General features: G+C 35.1%; 1 protein-coding gene across 3 annotated transcripts in view; it reads right to left on the reverse strand.

The window, feature by feature from the left end:
- Nucleotides 1-1,404: 1,404 nt before the first annotated feature.
- LOC132692483 (uncharacterized) overlaps nt 1,405-22,188 on the reverse strand; it is a 176,441-nt gene continuing 155,657 nt past the window's right edge. For all 3 annotated transcript variants that reach the window (XR_014137528.1, XR_013554917.2, XR_009616376.3), the window contains one exon: nt 1,405-1,562. The gene's annotated coding sequence lies outside the window, so the exon portion shown is untranslated. The remainder of the gene's footprint in view (nt 1,563-22,188) is intronic.

Here is a 22,188-nt window from a genome sequence, read left to right on the forward strand (position 1 = left end):
AGACAAGCTTTGTCTGTAAGGTCTTTTGCTTGTTAAATATGCCTCCTCCCAATCTGGAATAGTCTGCCTCCCTTGGGTCTTTCCCTGCCTGCTGTGTACAAGGGCCAGTTCATAAACCAACAGAATTGATGAGATTTGCTAGAGAAATCAAATAATTTAAATTTCAGTGACTTACAACAACAGATATTCATTTTGCATGTCGTGTGAGGGTTACAGGTTGCTTCTGGGTCTCCTCTGAAGTGCACATCTGCCCCAGCTTGCTTATTACTCCACCTGCCACCTCATTCCAGGACTCAGAATAAGGAGCAGCTCTCATTTGAGACATGCCAATTTTTATGTCAAAAGATAAAATCAAAGAGGGGAGATAAACCATGCACTCACAATCAAAGTCTCTGCTTAGACATGACACATGTCAAATGTACTCCTATTCATATGACCAAAGCAATTTACAGGGCCAAGCCCTACATTAACAGAGAAGAAGGTAAAATTGAATATTTGTAAGAATAATAAAACCTACCATAATATTCTATTTGCTGGAAACATGTGGGTAATTATCCTGTTTGTTATCTACATATAGGATAAATCAGAGGTCTCTAAACCATCACAGCCCCATAGAACATTCTGTGATAATGAGAATAATTTATAATATGTGTACTATATTAGTGTAGCTATTAACCACATGTAGCTATTAAGATTTAAAACATGGGGGTGCCTGGGTGGCTCAGTCGGTTGAGCGTCCGACTTCGGCTCAGGCCATGATCTCACAGTTTGTGGGTTCAAGCCCCGCATCGGGCTCTGTGCTGACTGCTTGCTCAGAGCCTGGAGTCTGCTACGGATTCTGTCTCCTTCTCTCTGCCCCTCCCCCACTCACACTTTGTCTCACTCTGTTTCTCAAAAATAAATAAAATGTGAAAAAAAATTAAAAAAAAATAAAAAAAAAAAGTTTTAAAACATGGTAATGTGATCAGGCAATTGAATTTTTTATTTTATGTAACTTTAATTAACTTAAATTCAAAAAGCCACATGTAGCTAGTGGCTACTGTATTTGGACAGCAAAACTCTAAACTCTATTACCGGACAATCTCAAACTCCTGTTTCTCTTCAATCCCCACTTTACTGTCTTTTTTGTACTTACCCATCTTTTCTCAATTAGGTGAGAGAAACTTAATTTTGGTCAATTTTTGGTATTGCTAACACCCACTTTACAATATAGTTTCTAAATAGCATGGTGGTGTGAGAGGGCAGGAGTATATTAAATTCTTAAGTCATTTCCTGTGTAGTTATCCACTAAGTTATCATCTCTTCTGTGTCCTGTCATTTCATTTAGTGGTTAGTATTTGCTGTGATTAAAAAACATCAACATTTTAGTGGTATACAATAGCAAAATTGATTTCGCACCTAAGAGTCTGTATCTTGGCTGTGCCATGGCTGGATCTGATTGGGCTCAGCTGGAATGAGTTTCAGGCTGCAAATAAAATCAAGTCTTCTCCATTCCAAGATCCAGGTTACAGGAATGATAGGTACTTGGAAAGTGGTCTCTCTGTAACTGATGGCACAGCACACTGGGGCAAAGACCAACATCAGTGACATTTAAAACCTTTGCTTGGAACTGGAGAGTTCCATTCTACCCACATTTCACAGGTGAAATCATGTTTTATGACAAGTGCAGAGTCAACTGGGGCAAGGTAACAGTTTGCTTACAGTGAACCAAGGCAAGTCTAAACAGAAAAGAAATAAATGTAAGTAAATAATAAAACTAAATATTCAGTATACAAGCAGCAATTTCCTTTATGTGGCAGAGGAGAAGATATTCAGTAAATATTAGATACTTTTGTTCTTTTCTTGCTCTGATGGGGCACAGAAATAATACTGAGTGTACTATAACGTCATTACCCCATATCCATTACGTCCCTGATCTCTGGGTGACTTCCTGGAACTCTGACCAGGAACTCTGACACTGTATCTTATTCTTAGACCAATACAACTGGCCCCCTTCTTCAGTTAACATAGTTTCTCAAGCCCAGAAAAGTCCTTTTTTGTTCCTCTGAAACAATTTGTCTAGACTTTAAAGATAAATTCTCTCATCCCCACCTTATCACCTCAAAGGCTTAGGTTTCAAGCATTCAACAACCAGACAAAACTTGAACAGTTTTCTTCTTTGAGCTGTGTTCTGTGCCTCCTTTGAGGCAGTTAGAACTCACCATCAGTTTGAAACATGGAGAGAATGCATAGAAATTTCAGGGAAAAGGAATATGGAATATCATTTTTTAAAATCTATCTATCTATCTATCTATCTATATTTTAAAGTTTATTCATTTATTTTGAGGTGGGGAGGTAGGAGGAGAGAGAGAGAATGTGAGAGAGAGAGAGAGAGAGAGAATCCCAAGCAGACTCCATATTGTCAGCTGGGAGCCTTGATGTGGGGCTCGAATTCACAAACTGTGAGATCATAACCTGAGCTAAAATCAAGTCAAACACTTAAGTGACTGAGCCACCAATGTGTCTCAGACGGGATATCATTTTAAAAATAGTATCAGTTCCCACAAGTAGTCTAGGAGAGCTTAAATACTTTTTTGATATCGTATTTAAACATTTAATCTTCACTTACAACTGGAAAAGACAGTAATTATACTTAACAAAAGCCATTAAAGTGACTGAAGTGATTATGGTCATCAGATGATCATACATATAATCAGAATTATTTTGAGAACTGGCAATAAAATGTGGAGGTGATGTAACCAAGTAAATACCAGAAAAATTAGTGTGCTCAAGTTCACACATATTAGTAAGGGCAAAACTAGGGTGTCACAGTCATGATAAGGTATTTCATTCTCTGGGAATAGTAGAATTCCTTTTTCTATAGACATAGAACTAAAATAAACACCTTTATTGACAACTGTTTGATATATTCCAGACTTGTAGCATTTAATGGCAGTTTAAAAGTTAAGGTTTAAAGCATTCTCTGATAATCATTACCTCAAAAATCCTCATTACCTCAAAATTAAAAGTAGATAAATTATGCAATGGAGACTTTGTACCAAATCAAGGATTCCTATCAAACACTGAAATGCATTTAAACACTAGATGTTTTTAATCAAAAAGTCCCTTAAATGATTTCTTATTCTGTATTCTCTGCAACAGAGTCAGAAATTTGTGTTTTTTATTATGCACTGTAGAGTAAAAATGTAATTTTCAAATGATTTTAAAAGGAGTTAAGTTCTTACTAGAGCACAACAAATAAGTTAAATATTTAGGAATAAGTGCAAAACCTATGCACTAAATTTGTTGTTTTCATTTTTCCGCCCTAAAACAGATTCCCTGCAATTGGGTCTAATGGATTTAATTTTTTATTTTATCGAAATTATTACTATAAGGAATCACAGTAGTGTTAGTTTTATTTTACTAGTATCTCCTCCACTCTTCAGTCTTTTCATTATCTGTGTATATTGCTAATTAAATTCTACTTTTCTTTCTTTTCTTTGCTTATCATGAAGAAAAGAGGATGTGGTCTGGACACTGCCTACTTACATAGAAGGAACGCTAATGTGGGACAGGTAAATTGATGTCTTTTCTCCAATTAAATGTAAGTAGGTAATCAAACTGTATAATATCAAATATTTCTGAAGCTCTGAAATGTTAAATTTAAGAAAGGCAAATTAAAGGTAAATTGAGCTGCTAGGTAGTATGTCTGTAGCCTGGGTTTATTAATTCTGAAAACATCAGAGGTTTCTGATTAAAAACCCTCCTTAAAGCAGCTTAAGAAAAGAACAGGGTTTTGTTGGATAGTGATTAATCATGGTTGTTTTGAATCACAATGTGCCAAAGAACAGGACCACCTGTAAACCGTCTCTGTATCAGCGAAGGCGTTAGTCTTCAGATGGTGGGACCGGAAGCAAACAGAAGCAATGTAGCCAGACTCTAATGGGTGGGACTTACTAACCAAAATCTATCCACAAGTACTGAAACCCAAAGTTAATTATTGTGATAGTTAACTGCTTCTCCAATACTACAAGCTACAAATTAATTATTTATATTTTTCAAATTCCTCTATTAAATTGCTCGCTGGCCTACTGGGAGGATCATTAACAAATGTAAATAAATCTCTGCTTCTTCTCACCCTAGAGCACACATTTAGAGCTGTTCATGTGAGAACTGGCTTGATTGCAAATCAGTGCCTGTAATTTGGAGCATCTATCTTTGTAACTCTCATTTAGAGACCCTATTTTAAACCACTGTGTGTTTTGTGTGTCCGTAGCATGTAAACATATATTAATATGTCTCTCCCATTCAACAGCCAAATTGATTTCTAGGTACTCATCAGTTTTGCTGTTCTTGAAGAAGTTTGCCAAGATCATTGAAGTTCTTGTCTGGATTCCAAGGCAGGTATTCAGGAAACTACAAAACTTACATTTTAAGTAACTATCACAAATACAACCACAGGATGGAGGTAAAATCTGTTCCACTATATATGCACTATGCTGGAAAGGGGGGAAAAAAAGCATAAAAAGTAAAAATATTTAATTTATATATTTTAAGAAAATTAAAAAATGACCTACCTTGTTGCTAATCTATACTTTAAGGTCACTCTCTGCCTTATAATAAATTCTGATTGCTAGTTTGCTATTGATTCATTAATATTAATGACCAAAACCCAACATTTCAAAATCATTGTCTTCCTCTGACCCTCAGTGTTTTACATAGGTGCTCATTTGATAGAAGCTTTCTTTTTTAGGTTTATTTATTTATTTTGAGAGAGAGAGAATACAAGCAGTGGATGGGCAGAGGGAAAGGGAAAGAGAGGGAAGACCAAGGAGGCTCCACAGTCAGTGTGGAGCCCGACGTGGGGCTCCAACTCACGAACTGTGGTATCCTGACCCAAGCAGAAAGCAAGAGTCAGATACTCAACTGACTGAGTCACTCAGGCACCCTCATTTAACGGAAACTTTAATCCTCACAGTCACTCAGATAAGAAATCCCAGTGACATATTAAATTCTTTTTCTCAATATTGTACATTGAGACAATTTTCAGGTCTTAAGAATTGTATATTTTATTACTTTGTTTTTTAAATTCATACACTTGACACATTTATTGAATACCTACTATGGGTCAGCAGATGTTCTTGTAGTGGGGATTTCTGAGAAAAGAAAATAGATGAAAATCTTTGTCTTTACATTGCCGATAATTTGGTAAGAGACATTTAAACATTAGAGAAGTGTGGGATGCCTGAGTGCCTCAGTCAGAAAAGCATGCAACTTTTGATCTTGGGGTCATGAATTCGAGCCCCAGGTCGAGTGTAGAGAGTACTTAAATAAATAAAACTTAAAATAAATAGGTAAATAAATAAATATAAAATTAGAGAGGTGTCTGGGTGGCTCAATCAGTTAAGCGTCTGACTTCGGCTCAGGTCATGATCTCACAGCTCATGGGTTTGACGCCTGTATCAGGCTCTGTGCTGACAGCTCAGAGCCTGGAGCCTGCTTTGGATTTTTTGTCTCCCTCTCTCTCTGCCCTTCCCCTGCTCGTGCTCTATTTCTCTCTCTCTCTCTCTCTCTCTCTCTCTCTCTCTCTCTGTCTCAAAAATAAATAAAACATTAAAAAAAATAAAAATAAATAAATATTAGAGAAGTGAGGAAAATGTGCTAAGAGATGATGTCCACCAGGAGAAAGTGGTTCAGGAGTGGAGGGAAGTGAGATAAAATGCAATTTTTTAAATATATGGCATACACATTTTTATTAACATACAGTGTTAGATGAGTTTTAGGTATACAGTATAATGATTCAACAATTATGTACATTACTTAGTGTTCACCACAATAAGTGTAGTCATCATCTGACACTAAACAATGTTTTTACAATTGTATTGGCTATATTCCTTACGCTGTAGTTTTATGTCCATGACTTAGGTTTTTTGTAACTCTAAGTTTATACCCCTTCATCCCCCTTATCCATTTCACCAGTCTCTCCCCTTACCCCACTTCTCTGGCAACACTGCTTGTTCTCCATATTTAAGAGTCTGTGGCATTTTTTGTCTCATTTTTGTTCGTTTGTTTTGTTTCTTAAATTCCATAAAGACAAGAGATAATAAGTGTTGGTAGGGATGGGGAAGAAAAGAAACCCTTGTGCACTGTTGGTATGAATGTAAATTGGTGCAACCACTGTGGAAAACAGTATGAAATTTTCTCAAAAAATTAGAAATAGCAATATCATATGATCCAGTAATTCCACTGTTGGGTATTTGTCAAAAGAAAACAAAAAACAAATTTGAAAAGATATATGCACCCCTATGCTTATTGCAACATTATTTACAATAGCCAAGATGTGAAAGCAAACAAAATTTTTATCAATAAAATATCTGACATATTTTAACAGGTGGTTCTAGTTACTGTATCACTATAGACTGTGGTATAAGCAAGGGAGCCAGAGAAAGCAGAATAGAACCAGAAAGGAAAGTTTGAAGGTTATTATAAGAATCCAAGGGAATATAATGGTGGATTCAGTAAGGTTGGGTACTGAATAGAGTAAGAAGTGGTAGGATATTTGAAGTCTTTTTAAAAACTATGAGGAATTTCTAGTAGATTGAATTTCAGGAATGGATGAGTAAAGAAGAGTCAAAGATAAATTGAGGAGATACCTTTTACTAAGGTAGTGGAGACTTCTCGGAAGGTATTTTGGAGGGAAGATTAGAAACTTAAGATTAGAAATATTATTTTTATGATGCCTCTTAAATATACAAGTGAAAATATTAGGTAGACAACTGGATCCAGCTATCTGGAATGCAGGGGGTAGAAGCTGTATTTATATACAACTGGGACTCAACACATAGATGATATGTAAAGCTTAATTACTCAAGGACAGTAAATATGAATACAAAAGATAAGTATGAAGAGTACTCAAAGATTTAGAAAACAGGGAGGTGAAGAAAATAAGAACAGAAAGATGAAGAAAATAGTTTAAAAATATATAAACAATTGAAGAATAATTAAAGAATATATATAATAATATGTAAAGAATAATTAAAGAATAGGAATACATAAAAAAGAATGTAAATAATTAAGGAACTGGTTGGAACAACAAGCAACGCAGAAGATTAATCAACTTGGAACATTAGAGAGGTAGGAGAAAAAATAAATAGTGTGGTGTTCTAAAATCAAGTTAGAAAGAGTTCTAAGAAATTAGTACTTGGGGCACCTGGGTGGCTCAGTCGGTTAAGTGTCTGACTTGATTTTGGCTCAGGTCATGATCTCACAGTTGTGAGATCAAGCCCCATGTCAGGCTCTGCACTGTGTGTGGCACCTGCTTAAAATTATCTTTCTCCTCCCTCTGTCCCTTCACAGCTCACACATGTGCTCTCTCTCTCTCTTTCAAAAATAAATAAATAAACATTAAAAAAAAAAGAAAATCAAATATTTTATCTCTCTTCTTTTCCCTGTGCCCCTAGGGCTCATGCTGGTTCTCTCTCTCTCTCTCAAAAAAAAAAAAAAAAAAGTTTTCTTATGCATTCTAGACACTTGTTCCTGGATATGTAATTTGCAAATAATTTTTGTAGAATATTTTTTCATCTTCATATCTGGATCTTTTGCAAAGAAAATCTTCCTTTTTTCTTTACTTTTTTTTTTGTGTTTGTTGGTTTGTGTGTTATGAAATCCAGTTTATGGCCAGTGCTGTTGGTGTCAAGGCTAAGAACTCTTAACATTTAATCCCCAAGATTTTCTCTTATGTTGTCTTCTATAAGTTTTATAGTTTTACATTCTACATTTAAGTTTATGATTGACTGTGATTTTATTTTATTTTTTTCCTAGTATATCCACTTGTGGTACCATTTGTTGAAAGGACTATTCTTCCTCTTTTAAATGGCTCTTACACTCTCATCAAAAATTGTTTAAGTGTATTTATATGAATCTAACTGTATTCTTTATTCGGTTCTGTTGATTTATCTGTGCATCCCTCCACCAATACCATATATTCTTGGTTACCATAGCTATAGAGTTGGCTTTAATATTGAGCAAAGTGATTCCTACCACTTTAATCTTCTTTTTCAAAATTATTTTAGCTTTTGTGGGTTCTTTACCTTTACATATAAATTTAAGAATAAGCTTTTCTGTGCCTGCACAAGAAAAACACATAAATCTTGTTATATTTGGATGGCAATTATATTAAAACTGTAAGTCAGTTGGGGACAACTGATATCTTCGCTGTGTTGAGTTTTTTAATTCATAAATACAGTGTGTCTTTCTGTTTACTTTCTTATTCATTGATATTTTCATTAGCAATTTGTAACTCTTATAGTACATGTATGTATTATGTTAAATTTATACCTATTTTATTTTTTAGCATGATTGTAAGTAGTATTTTTGTTTTCAATTTCAGTTTTCAAATATTCATTGTTAATATATAGAAATATGCTTGATTATGTGTTGATATTATATTCTGTGACTTTGCTGAAATAGCTATTAGTCCTAGGAGTATTTTTTTTTTGCTTTTATTTATTGTATTCTTGGGATTTCATGCATAGATAATTATGTCAGAAAATATGGACTTTTTCATTTTTTTTTGTGACTTCTATTCCTTTTGTTTATTTTTCTTTATTGCAATAGTTGGAACATGCTAACTTTTTCAATAATTAGGGATTTACAAAATCCATGTTACTAAGTCAACATTAAACTCAGTTCCTGCTGTTCTTACCACTTGTTCACTGGGTAAGAACAAAGGTGGCTGATTGACATTCACAGTTTGTATATATATGATCATTAATACTCTCCTCTACTGAGGTTGATCTTTGGTAGACATTCAAATGGGGCGCAGATAATCTTACACTTTTTCCTGAACTTTCTTATAACCAATTTTCTAATTGTGTTTCCCTGAGTTCCTGATGATTTAGCCAAAATGTTAGTTACTGCCCATGAATTGATGATTCCTACCTCTGGATTTCTCTTCTTCCAGAAAAAATAAATAAATAAATAAAATAAACTTATCAAACTCCCTTTAAGAGCCTTTCCATTCACTATTGTTATTTAGAGGCACTCTTAATTGGAGCAGTAATGGGGCAGCTATCTCCTGTCACACATACAACATATTGTATATAACCATCTGTAGACTAGAATTGGATTATTAATTCCCAATAAATTCACCAGAGTGACCTTCCCATGAAGCTATAAAGAAAACCGAGAAAGGAAGAAATTTAGGAAAATTAGGAGCTATTAGAATCAGAGCTAATTATTCATTCAGTTTCCTTGTACCTCTAGGACCTGTTCTAGCCTGATATTGTATATACCACTTCCATTTAATGAAGGAATACTTCTATGCATACAAGCATTTATGGTATTAGGTCAGATAACATCTCAGTTCATATTAGGAAGCCCTGTTTTCATGATAACATCTGACTCACAGTCAAGAGGTCAGCCTCCTCTAAGGCCCAGGAGCAAGTCAGATTCTATTTCTTTAAAAAAAAAAAAAAAAGGGACTCTTTTTAATCTTTAGGATTGTAACAAATGAAACTTATGTATATGTTGCATACAGACTGTAAACAAGCCAACTAGTCTTTGTACCATTTTTTTTTAAGTAGTAGGAGAGGCCAGATGCAGAATTGTCCTTTCCCTTTAAAGGAATATCTAGACATGTATTAGGTAGCTAGATTGCTAGAAATTTCACTGAGTTATCAGTGAGTATCAGTTTTTACCATACATGTGTCTTAGCAGGGTATAAGGAACAGTTGCTACCTCCTGCTTAACAGGTCTAGTCAGCATGATATATTCAATATGGTGGACTGGTATAATGCTCTGTGGAGTGAAGAGGCTATCAAGGTTTCTATAGACAAGATTAAGAAATAGAGCTGGAGAATAAGGCCATGACAATATAGGAATAACTTTGATGGTGTTTGTTAATAGGTATAGGGAAGAAAGTAATTCCCTGTCAATGACTGCTTATGCCAGGGAATGTTTTGATGTGCAACAGTAAAAACAAAACAAAACAAAAAACCAAAAAACACATCTGGTAGAGAAGTTGCCATTGGTGCTTACAACTAATTAAATTACAATAATTATGTTACTCCACCAGTCTTTTGCATACTCCAAATGGGCAAATTGGATAGAAATATGGAAGGAATCACCACTTCTGCATCTCTTAAGTCCTGATGGTGACACTGTTCTCTGCAAACTCTCCAAGAATGTTGTATGTTTTTTTGTTTGCTACTTTGGAAGATAGAGACAGTAATAAAAGCTTACAGTTGGGCTTTCTTACCATAATAAATGTAGGAAGCCAGGATATCAGTTTAGGGATTGCCAATTGCTTAATATGTCTGTTACAACTGTGCACTCCAGAAATAGAAAATAACCACAGGATCGTTTCAAAGATGGATCGTACCCTCTGTGAGACAGATTCTTACTAAAATCCATTAATCATCTGACCTTCGTATGTCTTTAATCTGACTGATGTGCCATGGTGGCAATTATGTGCCAAGAATTAATGTCATTTCAGAGGCAGTGTCCACTACTCTCTGAATATCTAGCTATTTCCCATTCTTTCGTGTACACCCATTCTGATAAATGAGAATTTTCCCATGCCATGCGTGGCGTGCAAAGAAGAGCCACTACAGAGCTCTGAAAACTTCAATGGAAAGGATATAAAAGTCTGAATTATGAACAAGAGAAAACTTAAGAACGGATAAAGGGAAATAAAAGATAAGTAAATAGTTACTTAAGCTGGACGTACTAATGGCCTACTTTATCTAAAACAGAGCCTTGCCAGCACAAGGTATTTTTAAGGCAACAAGTATATTGAGAATAAGTTTTTGTGTAACTGCTTTAATATTTCACTGTCAAAACACCGTGTATCTAAATAGTATATTTTATTTATGTTATTTGATTTCAGAACCCATGCTCTTGACATTACCTAAAATCTATAGGGAATAAAAGTGTGGAGACAGTCACAAGACTTTAACAGTTTAATTGATAAAGGACCACCATAAATTTCCTGCAAACTAAATTGTCTAATATTGTGACAAGTGTCACACTATTTGTTGCCAGAGATTTATAGGTGACAAGGCAATATACTATTTTTTTCACCCCTACGTGTTTTCTGTCTGAAGCTGACTACATATTTGACTATGTTCCCGGGGAAGAGATTGCTCTTTTTGTTCAAGTATGTGGCAGGAAGTGTCACTTGCCTGTTGGGTATGCTGTGCATTATTTATTTTCTGCACTCCTGTCTCCATTTCAAGTTACTTAAGATAGTCTCTTATGTCTGTATGTTATTATATAATTTTATATCCTAATGTCCTGAAACTGGATATTCATGGTCTGATGCCCTTTATAAACTGTACAAAATGAAGCCCATGCTGAACTGGCATACTTTTCATCAGCCACAGTATTAGAGAAATGGGTTGAAGTGCTCACCACTCTTCTGGCTCGTGACTAAAGCACGGCTGCTCAGTATCAGTGTCATAATTGTTTATCTTTCACTCGCCATGTTCCCACAGTGCTTAACATGTTAGTTTGTTTTATATTCAGTCCTTTTATTTTCCATCATGCCAAAACAATGTGTCAGGTGAAGAGAAAAGTTGGAGGTAAACACCTATTTTGTTATGATATAGAACCCCCCAGTCTGAACAAACCCATCTCTTACTTTTAACACAGAGGATTAGGGATTTCATGAAAGCATTAAAGCATTTTAGACTGGCAGTTATTTTTTTTACTTTCAACTTGCTACTAAATCATTCATTATATATGACTCTGAGTTACTGTCTAGCCACCATTCATAAGTAGGAAGAAAGAAGAAAGAAGAAAGAAAGAAAGAAAGAAAGAAAGAAAGAAAGAAAGTCTAGTTAAACCAAAGGAAGATAAGATGATTCATGCAAAATTATGAAATGAATAGTTTTGCTTCCTGTTTTGTCTCATCACTCAAAAATCTTAATGTCATCTTGCCAAGGGTTCCCTTTTGTGTGTGTTCTTAGAATATATTCCTCTGATCTAGATGCCATCCCTTCTTAGGGAACCACAACTCATTATTTTTGAGCTCCTTTAACAATCTTCTCTTGCTCTATACCTCATCATTATTTTAAAAAGGCTTAGTTTCCAAGGCACCTAGGTGGATTCCAACTTCAGCTCAGGTCATGATCTCATGGTTTCTGGGTTCTGGCCCCGTCGAGTTCTGCACTGACAGCTCAGAGCCTGGATCCTGTTGCAGATTCTGTGTCTTCCTTTCTCTGCCCCTCCCCTGCTTGTGCTCTCCCTCTCTCTCTCTCTCAAAAATAAATAAATATTTTTTAAAAGGCTTAGTTTCCATAATTTTGAAATAAAATAGTAATAACAATTTCCGCAGTAAAAAGTATGTTTTCCAGACCCCCTTTGCCCACAGTATGTCTTTATATACAGGTGTGTGCTTCTTGAGAGGGTGGACTGCATTCCCTGAGTCAATTTTCTCATCCCCCAATTGCTCCCCAACATTTTACCATTGTTATGCTCCACCCATGGCCATCTTTACCAAGGCTATTTTGCCCACCACAGTTACGACTGACATAATGGATGAAAAGGAAAAGCATTTATTCAGTCATTTTCTTGTTATTGATCCTACTGTACATCGTCTCTACAAAACACCCTCTCCTAAACAATGTCATTGACTTCCATGACACCACGCTCTTCTGGATTTTCCAGCTATCTCATTGTTGGGTCATCATTATCATTTGCTGACTTTTCTCTTAAGTACTATTTCTGTTCTTCCCTAGATGAACTCATATACTCTCATAATTTCACCCAACATTTATTATGCTTATGTCTTCAAAATAGGTTTTTAGCCCAGTGATCCTATCAGGCTGTAGCTCAGTATATTCCATTGCCTTCCAGATTTGGATCAGGAGACTTGTCCTGGTCCAGCATTGCTTGTGACTAAGTGAATAATTTTGCCTAATTGACGTTTAATTAGCAAACTATTGGCTCCCACATTCATCCATATAATCAATCTTACACCTCTCAGTAATAATGGTGATAGTGTTATTACCCTTGTTTCTTTTATCTTTTGTTTGGTCTCTTAAGATGTTCATGAACCATAGGGGCCTCTTAGAATGCTAACACAGTGAAGGAGTCATCGTGCACTGAGTAATTTTCCTATCTTTCTGTTCTGGACCTCGTACTACGTGGCTTTCATGCTCAGGATCAAAATAATGCTAATGCATTTCCAGAAATTTCTTTTAAGTTGCCAGCAGAGAAAAAGTGGGATGTGTAATACAAAAAAAAAAAAGATACATGACAGAAACATGTCCATTTTATCATGAAAATCACAATTTTACTGTAATTCCTATGTAGTGCACTTCAGTTTTAACTGGAACTTGGTCTGTGGTCACCTGTAGCTTTAAGGGAGTCTGAGGAGATTGTATACATTCATAATCTGAATAAATCAGACCCACATTAGAAAAAACAAACAAACAGAAAACACAGGAGAAGGAAACATATTGTATATGTAACCCTATACGTTGCCTACATAATATAATATTGTGTAATATTACATAGGTGGCATGAATATTATATAGGCAGCAAGACATGTAAACTCCAAGCCCTAAGAATACTTACCAACGTGTAGGTTATTGAACTTATCAAATATTTGTATCCTCATGCTTCCTTTTATGATCTTTTGTCTTTCTGTAAAGTCTACTCATGCTCAATTTACCTATCTTACAAGATTTTTGCAGGCACTTTCTCTTTCATAAAACTTAGTCTCCCCCAGGTTATGGTAGGGGTCTTTCCTAAGAGAGTTCCTTTTCTTAGGTTTAGCTTAGAACTTATCATTACATGGTCAATATTTACTTTGACATGGAAGTTGTTCTCTAAATGTCCATTTTCCCTTTTGCATGCTTAAATTGTTTATATACTGTAAAAAGCCCAAGATTTTTTTAAACAGCATCTGTTTAAGGCCTCAAACTTTATATTACGGAAGTGATCATAGTATATTAATCTGTGGTGTATATGTAGCACACACTGGTTTGGGCTCAATTGCACCCCATATCAGTCAGGTCTGCTGTCTTATGTTTTAAGAGATACTATCTATCTATAATACCTTAACCTAAAGGAGTTATCCTAATGGTAAAAATATCCCTGTTAAATTGGTAGAAAAATAACTTGATTGTACCTCACTTTCTAGAGTGCATAAATAACAGTACATGTATCTTGCATTTCAGTTTTATAGAGTTCCCCTGAAGCGATAATGGAATGAGAAAAAGTGTATGCATGTGAGAAAAGATGGGAAATGAAAAATTTGTGAAGAATGAGCTCTTTTTAGGTCCTCTCATCTTTCCATCTTCCAACCTCTGTTGGATGTTCTACTTTTTGAACCGATTTCATCCCATCTTCTGGCTTTTCCATTCAGTGATTTTTCAACCCTTGGTTAATTAGCCAACATCTCCATGCCTCAGTAATGTTATCTGTGAAATCGAACTAATAATAGTATATGTCTGGTAGGTTTGTAGTGAGTATTAACTGTGGTAACCTATTAAAATGCTAAGACCAGTGCCTCAAACATGCTGAGTGTTGGATAATATTATTTTTATTTCTTTTTAAAGACTATGAACAAGCAATAGAAAGGGACACATTTGATACCAAAGTAAAGTGTATGTGTATGTGTTTTATAAAGAACTACCAGCTATTTTCAGTGTGTTACAATGATCAGATGAATATACCTCAAAACAAGTTCACAGAGATTTGATGACATGTGCTATCTTTGATGTGAAGATAAAACTTAATCTTATGTGAAAAATAAGAATTGAGTAGACCTGACTTTTAAACTTGTTGCCAGAAACATTCTGGTTTTGTATTTGCTTTTGTTTTAATTTTTGTTTGTTTTCCTTTATGTCTATTGAGAAGTTTAACAAGGTTGCATTTATACCAAGAAAGATTAGTTCTTCATGTGGATTTGGGCATTCTATGGACCAGAGTTTAAGATCTGGTTAGGCTTCTTAGCTGTGTGTGCTTAGGGAAGTCACTGAACATTTGTCAACCTTATTTGCAGAATAGGGATAATTCCATCTGCTTTGCTTTCAAGAGAATTTATGTGAGGAATAACTAAAGTAACATGTATAAAGCACGTAGCACAATTCATGGCACATAGTAAGCATAATAAGTTTGTAAATGTAATAATTCTTACCATAATTAAGCAAGGACATAGGAAAACTATACATAAATAGAAGATGATTTATTAATTTCAATTAATTGTAATTACAACCATTATTGCTCAGGAAATTATTGCTTCATATCTTCTAGTGAATAAAATATCTTTTTAAAAATAAATACATTTGGAAAAACAAATTAAAAACAGATGAATGATTGCTAATCATTATCTCTGAGAAAGGGGACCTCATTTGTGGCAAAAAATATTAATAATAACAACACTGATAAATTGATTCTTTTATTTCCTCAAAAAGGATAAACATTTTACCCAAGTTTGGACAGACTGAGTCCTCAAAAGAGGACACCCATCCTGTGAACAATGTTTGAATGTTTCAACTCTTTCTCATGGAAACACTTTTCCCTATACCTGCACTTCACTGTGCATGAGATAATCGTGCAAGATGTATAGTAGGGAGTGGTTTTAGGATTTACATCTATGGAAATGAGGGACAGGAGGCTGGATTTAGCAAAGAAAGAAGTTGAGCTCATTTGCAGTCCTCAAAGGAAGCTCAGACAACTCTACAGACTAATCTGGAGCATGAATTACCCTTCAGATTTGCCCAAAATGATGCAAGAGAGAAATATTTTTACTGTCATGTTAATAAATCTTTGGATGTGGGCTTCCCTGGAAAGGGATTGTGACTAATGATGAGGTAGTGCTCTTTGAACAAGGCAATTCCCAAAGTGGAGTCACAACCAAGAGATACTTGCCCCCAGCAATCCCAGTAGGTGTGTAACAAGTCTTCTTTCCTTAGGGACTCCTGGGTGGTGCAGCACAGCACCTAACATGCAGAGGAGTCATGGCAGGGGATGGTAGAATACTTCCCCTATTAGGACAATAGGTGTAACTTAAACAAAATGTAGTCCCAAATATAGTTATTCTCCTAGTACCTTTACCAGAAATGATGAATACAGCCTTTGGCTCTAATAATGCATTTAATACTCCAGTATGTTCTTTTTAATCTTCATCAATAAATAGTGTCCAAAACAGTTTGCATTTACATGGGAAGGAAAGGAGTTTACTTACATATGTGGTCTCAGTACTAAGTTCATTTCCCTAGTATTTGTCAAAGTATGGTTTGAAAGGACCATGATAAGGTTGACATATAATAACTAATATGCTGATGACATTAATCTTTGCCTTTCTGCACATACACTTATATAAAATTATTTTTTGAACAAAAATCCATTGTGAAATCACTACCAAATATATAGTATGAATTGTTGCATGTATTAACCAGATATATGCATTATATATATAATTACACACACACACACACACACATACATACACACACATACAATTTTATCATGTCAGTTGTTATTTCTTTTAATTATCAGTGTATTTAACACTGCTGAATATGCCTTTCTCTTTATTTTCTTACTCATCTAAAACTGGAAGGCATAAAGGGTGGTATGGAGAAAATATAATAATCTTATTTTACATTAAGCTGTGTCTGAAGAAAAATGTTAACAATGAGTACAGTGTTTGTGGACTTGGAATAACTCTACATACTTTATTTGTGACTTTGTGAAAATTAGTTTTCTCTAATTTGGATAAAAATTTTATGTTATGCCAGTTTCCAAATATATTCTAAGAAGCTAAAGTCAATGGAAGTAAAATGGTCAAACATATGCAAAATTTTTTGAAGTTTGGTAATATGTTTGTGAACTTTTTCAGGTTTTAGACTTGAGTTGCAACGTGTTATGATATATGATTATGGCTTAAAAGGAGTTTTATTACATGAGTAACATCAAAATATTTAATTGTATAACATATTTAAATATAGGCTATTGATGTTGCATTCTGGAGCATTAACTTTGATCGATCAACTCATGTTTAATTTTTATGTCCATTAAACTTAAATAAAACTCAAAATCTTACAAAAGTGAGGGCAATTAGTACATCATTCTTTTCTACTACCAGACAAAAAGAAAGAAAATTACATTCTGTGATGGTTATAAAGTTACATTATTGCAGTCAACCTGCATAAAGCAAGAAATGAATACATATAAATAAGATATAACTATGATAATTAGGCATTAATTTATGCCCCTTTATATCTGTAAAATGTGCAGCTCCATCATCTGATTCACTTTGACCTACCACTGTTTAGGGGTGATCTGCAATGTGAGGACATTTAATGTTGTTCATAAGAAATTAAGAAGAGGGAGTAAAACTGCTTCAGGCAATACAATCAGGGATATTTCATTTTACTTTATTTTCTTTGTTAAATTTTATTTTAAAGTTTACTTATTTACTTTGAGAGAGACAGAAGCAGCATGAGTGGGGAGGGCAGAGAGAGAGAGGAGAGGGAGAGAATCCCAAGCAGGCTCTGCACTGCTAGAGCAGAGCCCAATGCGGGGCTCGAACCCACAAAGCCATGAGATCATGACCTGAGCTGAAACCGTGAGTCAGACACTTAACCAACTGAGCCACCCAGGCACCCCAATCATGGATATTTTAATTAAAAAATTATTTCAAGTATACTGGTGTTGAACCAAAAGTTGACAGACCTCAAAATTACTATAAGATTTACATGAAAAAAATAAAACCCGAAACCAAACAACTCAAAACTACCTCTGTGAAACCTTCATACAAGCCACCCCTGCAAAAAAACAAAAAAAAATCTTTCCTATAAGGTTGAGGTACTAAACCTGGTAATCACAGACAACAGAGAGAATTTTGGGGGGGCCATCAATTTAGATGAAGAAGATTAAATATTTCCTCCCCACTAACCTCCACCTGAAATTTGCTTGTTCTCCAGTATATGTATCAGGCATAATAGCTGTATCAACTCTCAAATACCCTGGGTGAGTCTGTGTTACTTCCAAGATCCACTGTGGTTCTTAACACTTGCTACCCATTGCTAGTTTTTAATAATGTTATATGCTTCCTTAGGGCTGATACAGTATATTATTAATAAAGAACACTCCATTTTACATGAGGATTTGTAGTAGGAGCCAAATTCCTGTATTGAGAGAAAGAGAGATAGAAAGAGAGAGAAAGAGAGAAGTTAGTAATAATCTCCTTTTGAGAGAGAAATTTGGCTACTGAGGTTTAATTGATTGAAAGTTCAGTTATCTGCAAACAATACATTGGAAGTGAAACTTAATGTTCCATGATATGCTAACATTAGTAATACCTCTGACTTTTCAGTAGGCGAACTCACAGATCTTTTCATGTCCCATATACTAATTGCAAATACTTCCTAGTATCTTTTATTCTCATCATTGTTTTGAAATTATGACAATTATTAATCTGCCATTTTTTATTTAATAATCATATGCATATACTTAACTATAGCACACTCTAATATCCTCATTCCATTCCATTATTATTGGTTTCCTTTGTAGTGATATATATTGTTTAAAATATTTATTTTAAATATTTTGTTTTCTGAGCAATATTTAAACATATTACTCTGAGAAAGAGACCATGGGCTAAACAAGACTGCCAATGAGATCCGAGGCAAAACAAACAAACAAACAAATACTAAACAAAACAAAAGCCATTAGCTAACACCTCCCACAGAAATGCATCACTAAATTAATGAATCAGAAAATCTGGAAAATGCTCTGAAAATTCAGAACATGTCCTGCTTGTCTGTTGTACGTGGCGTGGCTAAATCTGTGTATCTGAGCAGGACAGAAGGGCTGGTTCTCCAAGAGTGAAGGGAACATTAGGGACGATACAGAATGTGTAATCTTTGAAGGAAAATGAGCATTCATCACATAATAATTAATTTCACATAAAAAGGGAAACAAATTCTGATTTCAAATAAATTTGAGTAAACCTGAACCAGAAATATATATGTATGTATGTTTATATATTCCTCTAACATGATACATGTGTGTGGATTAATATATTAACTAAGATAAAAACATGTATATACATAACACACATAAACATACATATCTCATATGACCCTTCAGAACGCTTAGTTCTTTGTTGAGCACTGAGATAGTTACGTATTTCTAAATAGTTTTTAATATTAGAACGTTCTTTTCTTCAGATATAATATAGGAATACATTAGAAAATTCTGGCTTAGAATAATAACAGTAAAAGTAGAAATTCTTCTGTGCTACTTCTTAACAAACAGTAAGGATATCTCAGAACAAAACAGGAGGGAGATCAATAAGTAAAATGGGAGGACAAGATTTCCAGAGGTCAATTACTAAGGCCTCTAGGAAAGGTACGGAGTTTTGAATGTCAGTGCTGCAGGGTTTTAGGCTAGGGTAGGATTGGGGAGGAGCTAGAGAGAAAGTAACTTTAATATTTTATTTTGGGAAGTTGACAGGATCAAAGTCGGCTAAGAGTTACAAAGAGAATATACATCTATGCAAGAAGATATACCTAGGGGGAAGATTCAAGAACAGGCATAATAGCTGTATCAACTCTCAAATGCCCTGGGTGAGTCTGTGTTACTTCCAAGATCCACTGTGGTCTCTTTAACACTTGCTACCCATTGCTAGTTTTTAATGTTATACGCTTCCTTAGGGTTGGTAAGGTATATTATTATTAATAAAGAACACTCCATTTTACATGAGGATTTGTAGTAGGAGCCAAATTCCTGGTCTTGAATGAGAGAGAGAGAGAGAGAGAGAGAGAGAGAGGGAGAGAGAAGTTAGAAATAACCTACTTTTGAGAAAGAAATTTGGCTACTGAGGTTTAACTGATTGAAAGTTCAGTTATCTGCAAACAATACACTGGAAGCAAAACTTAACCTGTGCTCATTCCAACTATGCTGGGCAATAGAGTCAAGATTGTAACAATAAAAATAGTAAAAGTTGCCATTTATTGAATCCTGATGAGGAGTCAGGCAGTGTGATGGTAAGTTTACCTGTGCTTTTCATCTATTCCTAATGGCAGTTCATGAAATGCATATCATTATTATCCTGAACTTACAAACAAAAATTACATGATTCTTGGAAAAGTTGTGTGATTTGTCTCAGGTCACTCAGCCAGTAAGTGGCAGAAATAGGATTTAATTCCAATTTTTAAGACTGGAATTAAAACATAGGCTTTTAATGATTTGAAAAACCTGCCTCCAAATTCAAAGCAAAAAAAAAAAAAGGTGTTACTTATTTAGGGGCCAGTTGGCCATTTGGGAATATTAACCTTTTTTCTGTTTTCCTAAAGTCTTCGTTGCAGAACTATAGTTCTAAAACACATAGTTAAGTTAATCAATTAAATTTTGCACCTATATAAACCAGCCACAAATTTAGGTTTCTAAAACAAATCGTAGCAAGAGTTTCATTTTGTCATAAAGAACACTTGAGTTTATAATAGGTTTTCATGGAAAGAAAGAGTTGTTATGAGTTTTCATTCTGAGGAACAATTTCTTTATCCTTCATAGGGATAAAATGCATCTCCACTTTAGAATACATTGTAAGAGGGGCTCCTGGGTGGCTCAGTGGGTTAAGCGTCCGACTTGGGCTTAGGTCGTGATCTCGCAGTCGGTGACTTCAAGCCCTGCGTAGGGCTCTGTGCTGACGGCTTGGAACCTGGAGCCTGCTTTGGATTCTGTGTCTCCCTCTCTCTCTGCCCCTCCCTTGCTCATGCTCTGTCTCTCTCACCCTCAAAAATAAATAAATGTTAAAAAAATTAAAAAAAAATAATACATTGTAAGAATATAAAGAAGCAATGAATGGAAACACATCCACTATGATTGTTCTCTTTTCAGGTATTGGTCTAAAAGCCTGGCTTAATAAGACTAACAATTTTTAATCAAATGATTTAACTGAGAAGACAATTTAATTAACTGAGCACAGATGCTTAACCTGTGCTAGGTATCCTGGTCTTTCAATTAAGAATGATGAAACATTTTAAATTATATCATTCCATAATAGAGTATCAATTATCAGCACTCTTCACTTATGTTTCAAATAAACTTTCAAGAGAGAGTACCCCTGCAGAATCACTGATACCCTACTTCTAACCTTTAATGTGTCTTAATTGTTCTTTATTTTAATTTTATTGATAAGGCCTTGACAAGAAATAGAGATCCTTTAACCTTCTTTGTTATTAAGTAAAGGAAACTGCTTAAGCAGGAATTCATTATAGAACATGAACCTATAAAGTAGAAAACTAATATTCATGACTTTATATTCATTGAAAAACCTTAACCTTTAGGAATCATTAGTTTTCAGGATAGTCCATAAAGTTAAACTGAGCAGCACGAGGGCAGATGTAGAAGATCAGGGAGGAGAGTAGATCATAAACACCATTATCATTTAACATTGGCGGAGTAGCATTTTCCCATTTTCTATGCTTTCCACCAGTAGCAAAATATTTTGAGAGCTTAGATTTCTTAACTAATCTACCAGGGGAAGTGAGTTGCTTTTTAAAACATTATAAGATAGTAAATTTCCCAGTGTGTGTGTACTTAAAGTTCTGACTATAGAAAAATCCTTCCTATTTATTCTGTCCAGGTTATTGAGGCTGATGGGAAATAAGTTATTAAGACACCTCAGGGTTTCCACCTTCATGCGGGATGATTGTGTTTGTGTGTGGGTATTTCTGCGGGGGTGGGGGGAGGTTTGGCCTCAAAAGTGTATCAAATAAATCACCCCAAAGCTCCGAGTCTTGAAATGACAATCATTTCCATTAAGTGTATGGGTTGGCTGGGTTGTTCTGCAGATTTGGGTGGGGCTAGGGTGATCTCAGCTGTTCTTGCTTAATGTGCCTGCAGTCTGCTGGCACGCCATCTAAGGGCTTGCTGATCTAGGATGGCTTTAGTTCTCTTCCACATGTTCCTCACATTCCTTCAGCAGGTGAGACTTGATCTCGAGCTAGTGACAGAATTCAAGTGTGAGAACATGGGACATACAAAAAGACACCTTGGAAGCCTCTGCTTATGTCACGTTTGCTGACATTGACAAGGGCAAGTCACATGGCTAATCACCAAGTCCTAGTGGGAGAGTACTACAAGACACAGGGCAAAATGTGTGGATGTTGATGACATTAATTCTGGCTATTAATGCTGGCTGTTATGAATATTAGGGGAGAGTTGAAGGTAAGAGTTAAGAACATC

Source organism: Panthera onca, chromosome B1 (assembly GCF_046562875.1).
Source record: "Panthera onca isolate mPanOnc1 chromosome B1, mPanOnc1 haplotype 2, whole genome shotgun sequence".
In the NCBI taxonomy this organism is placed as follows: Eukaryota; Metazoa; Chordata; class Mammalia; order Carnivora; family Felidae; genus Panthera; species Panthera onca.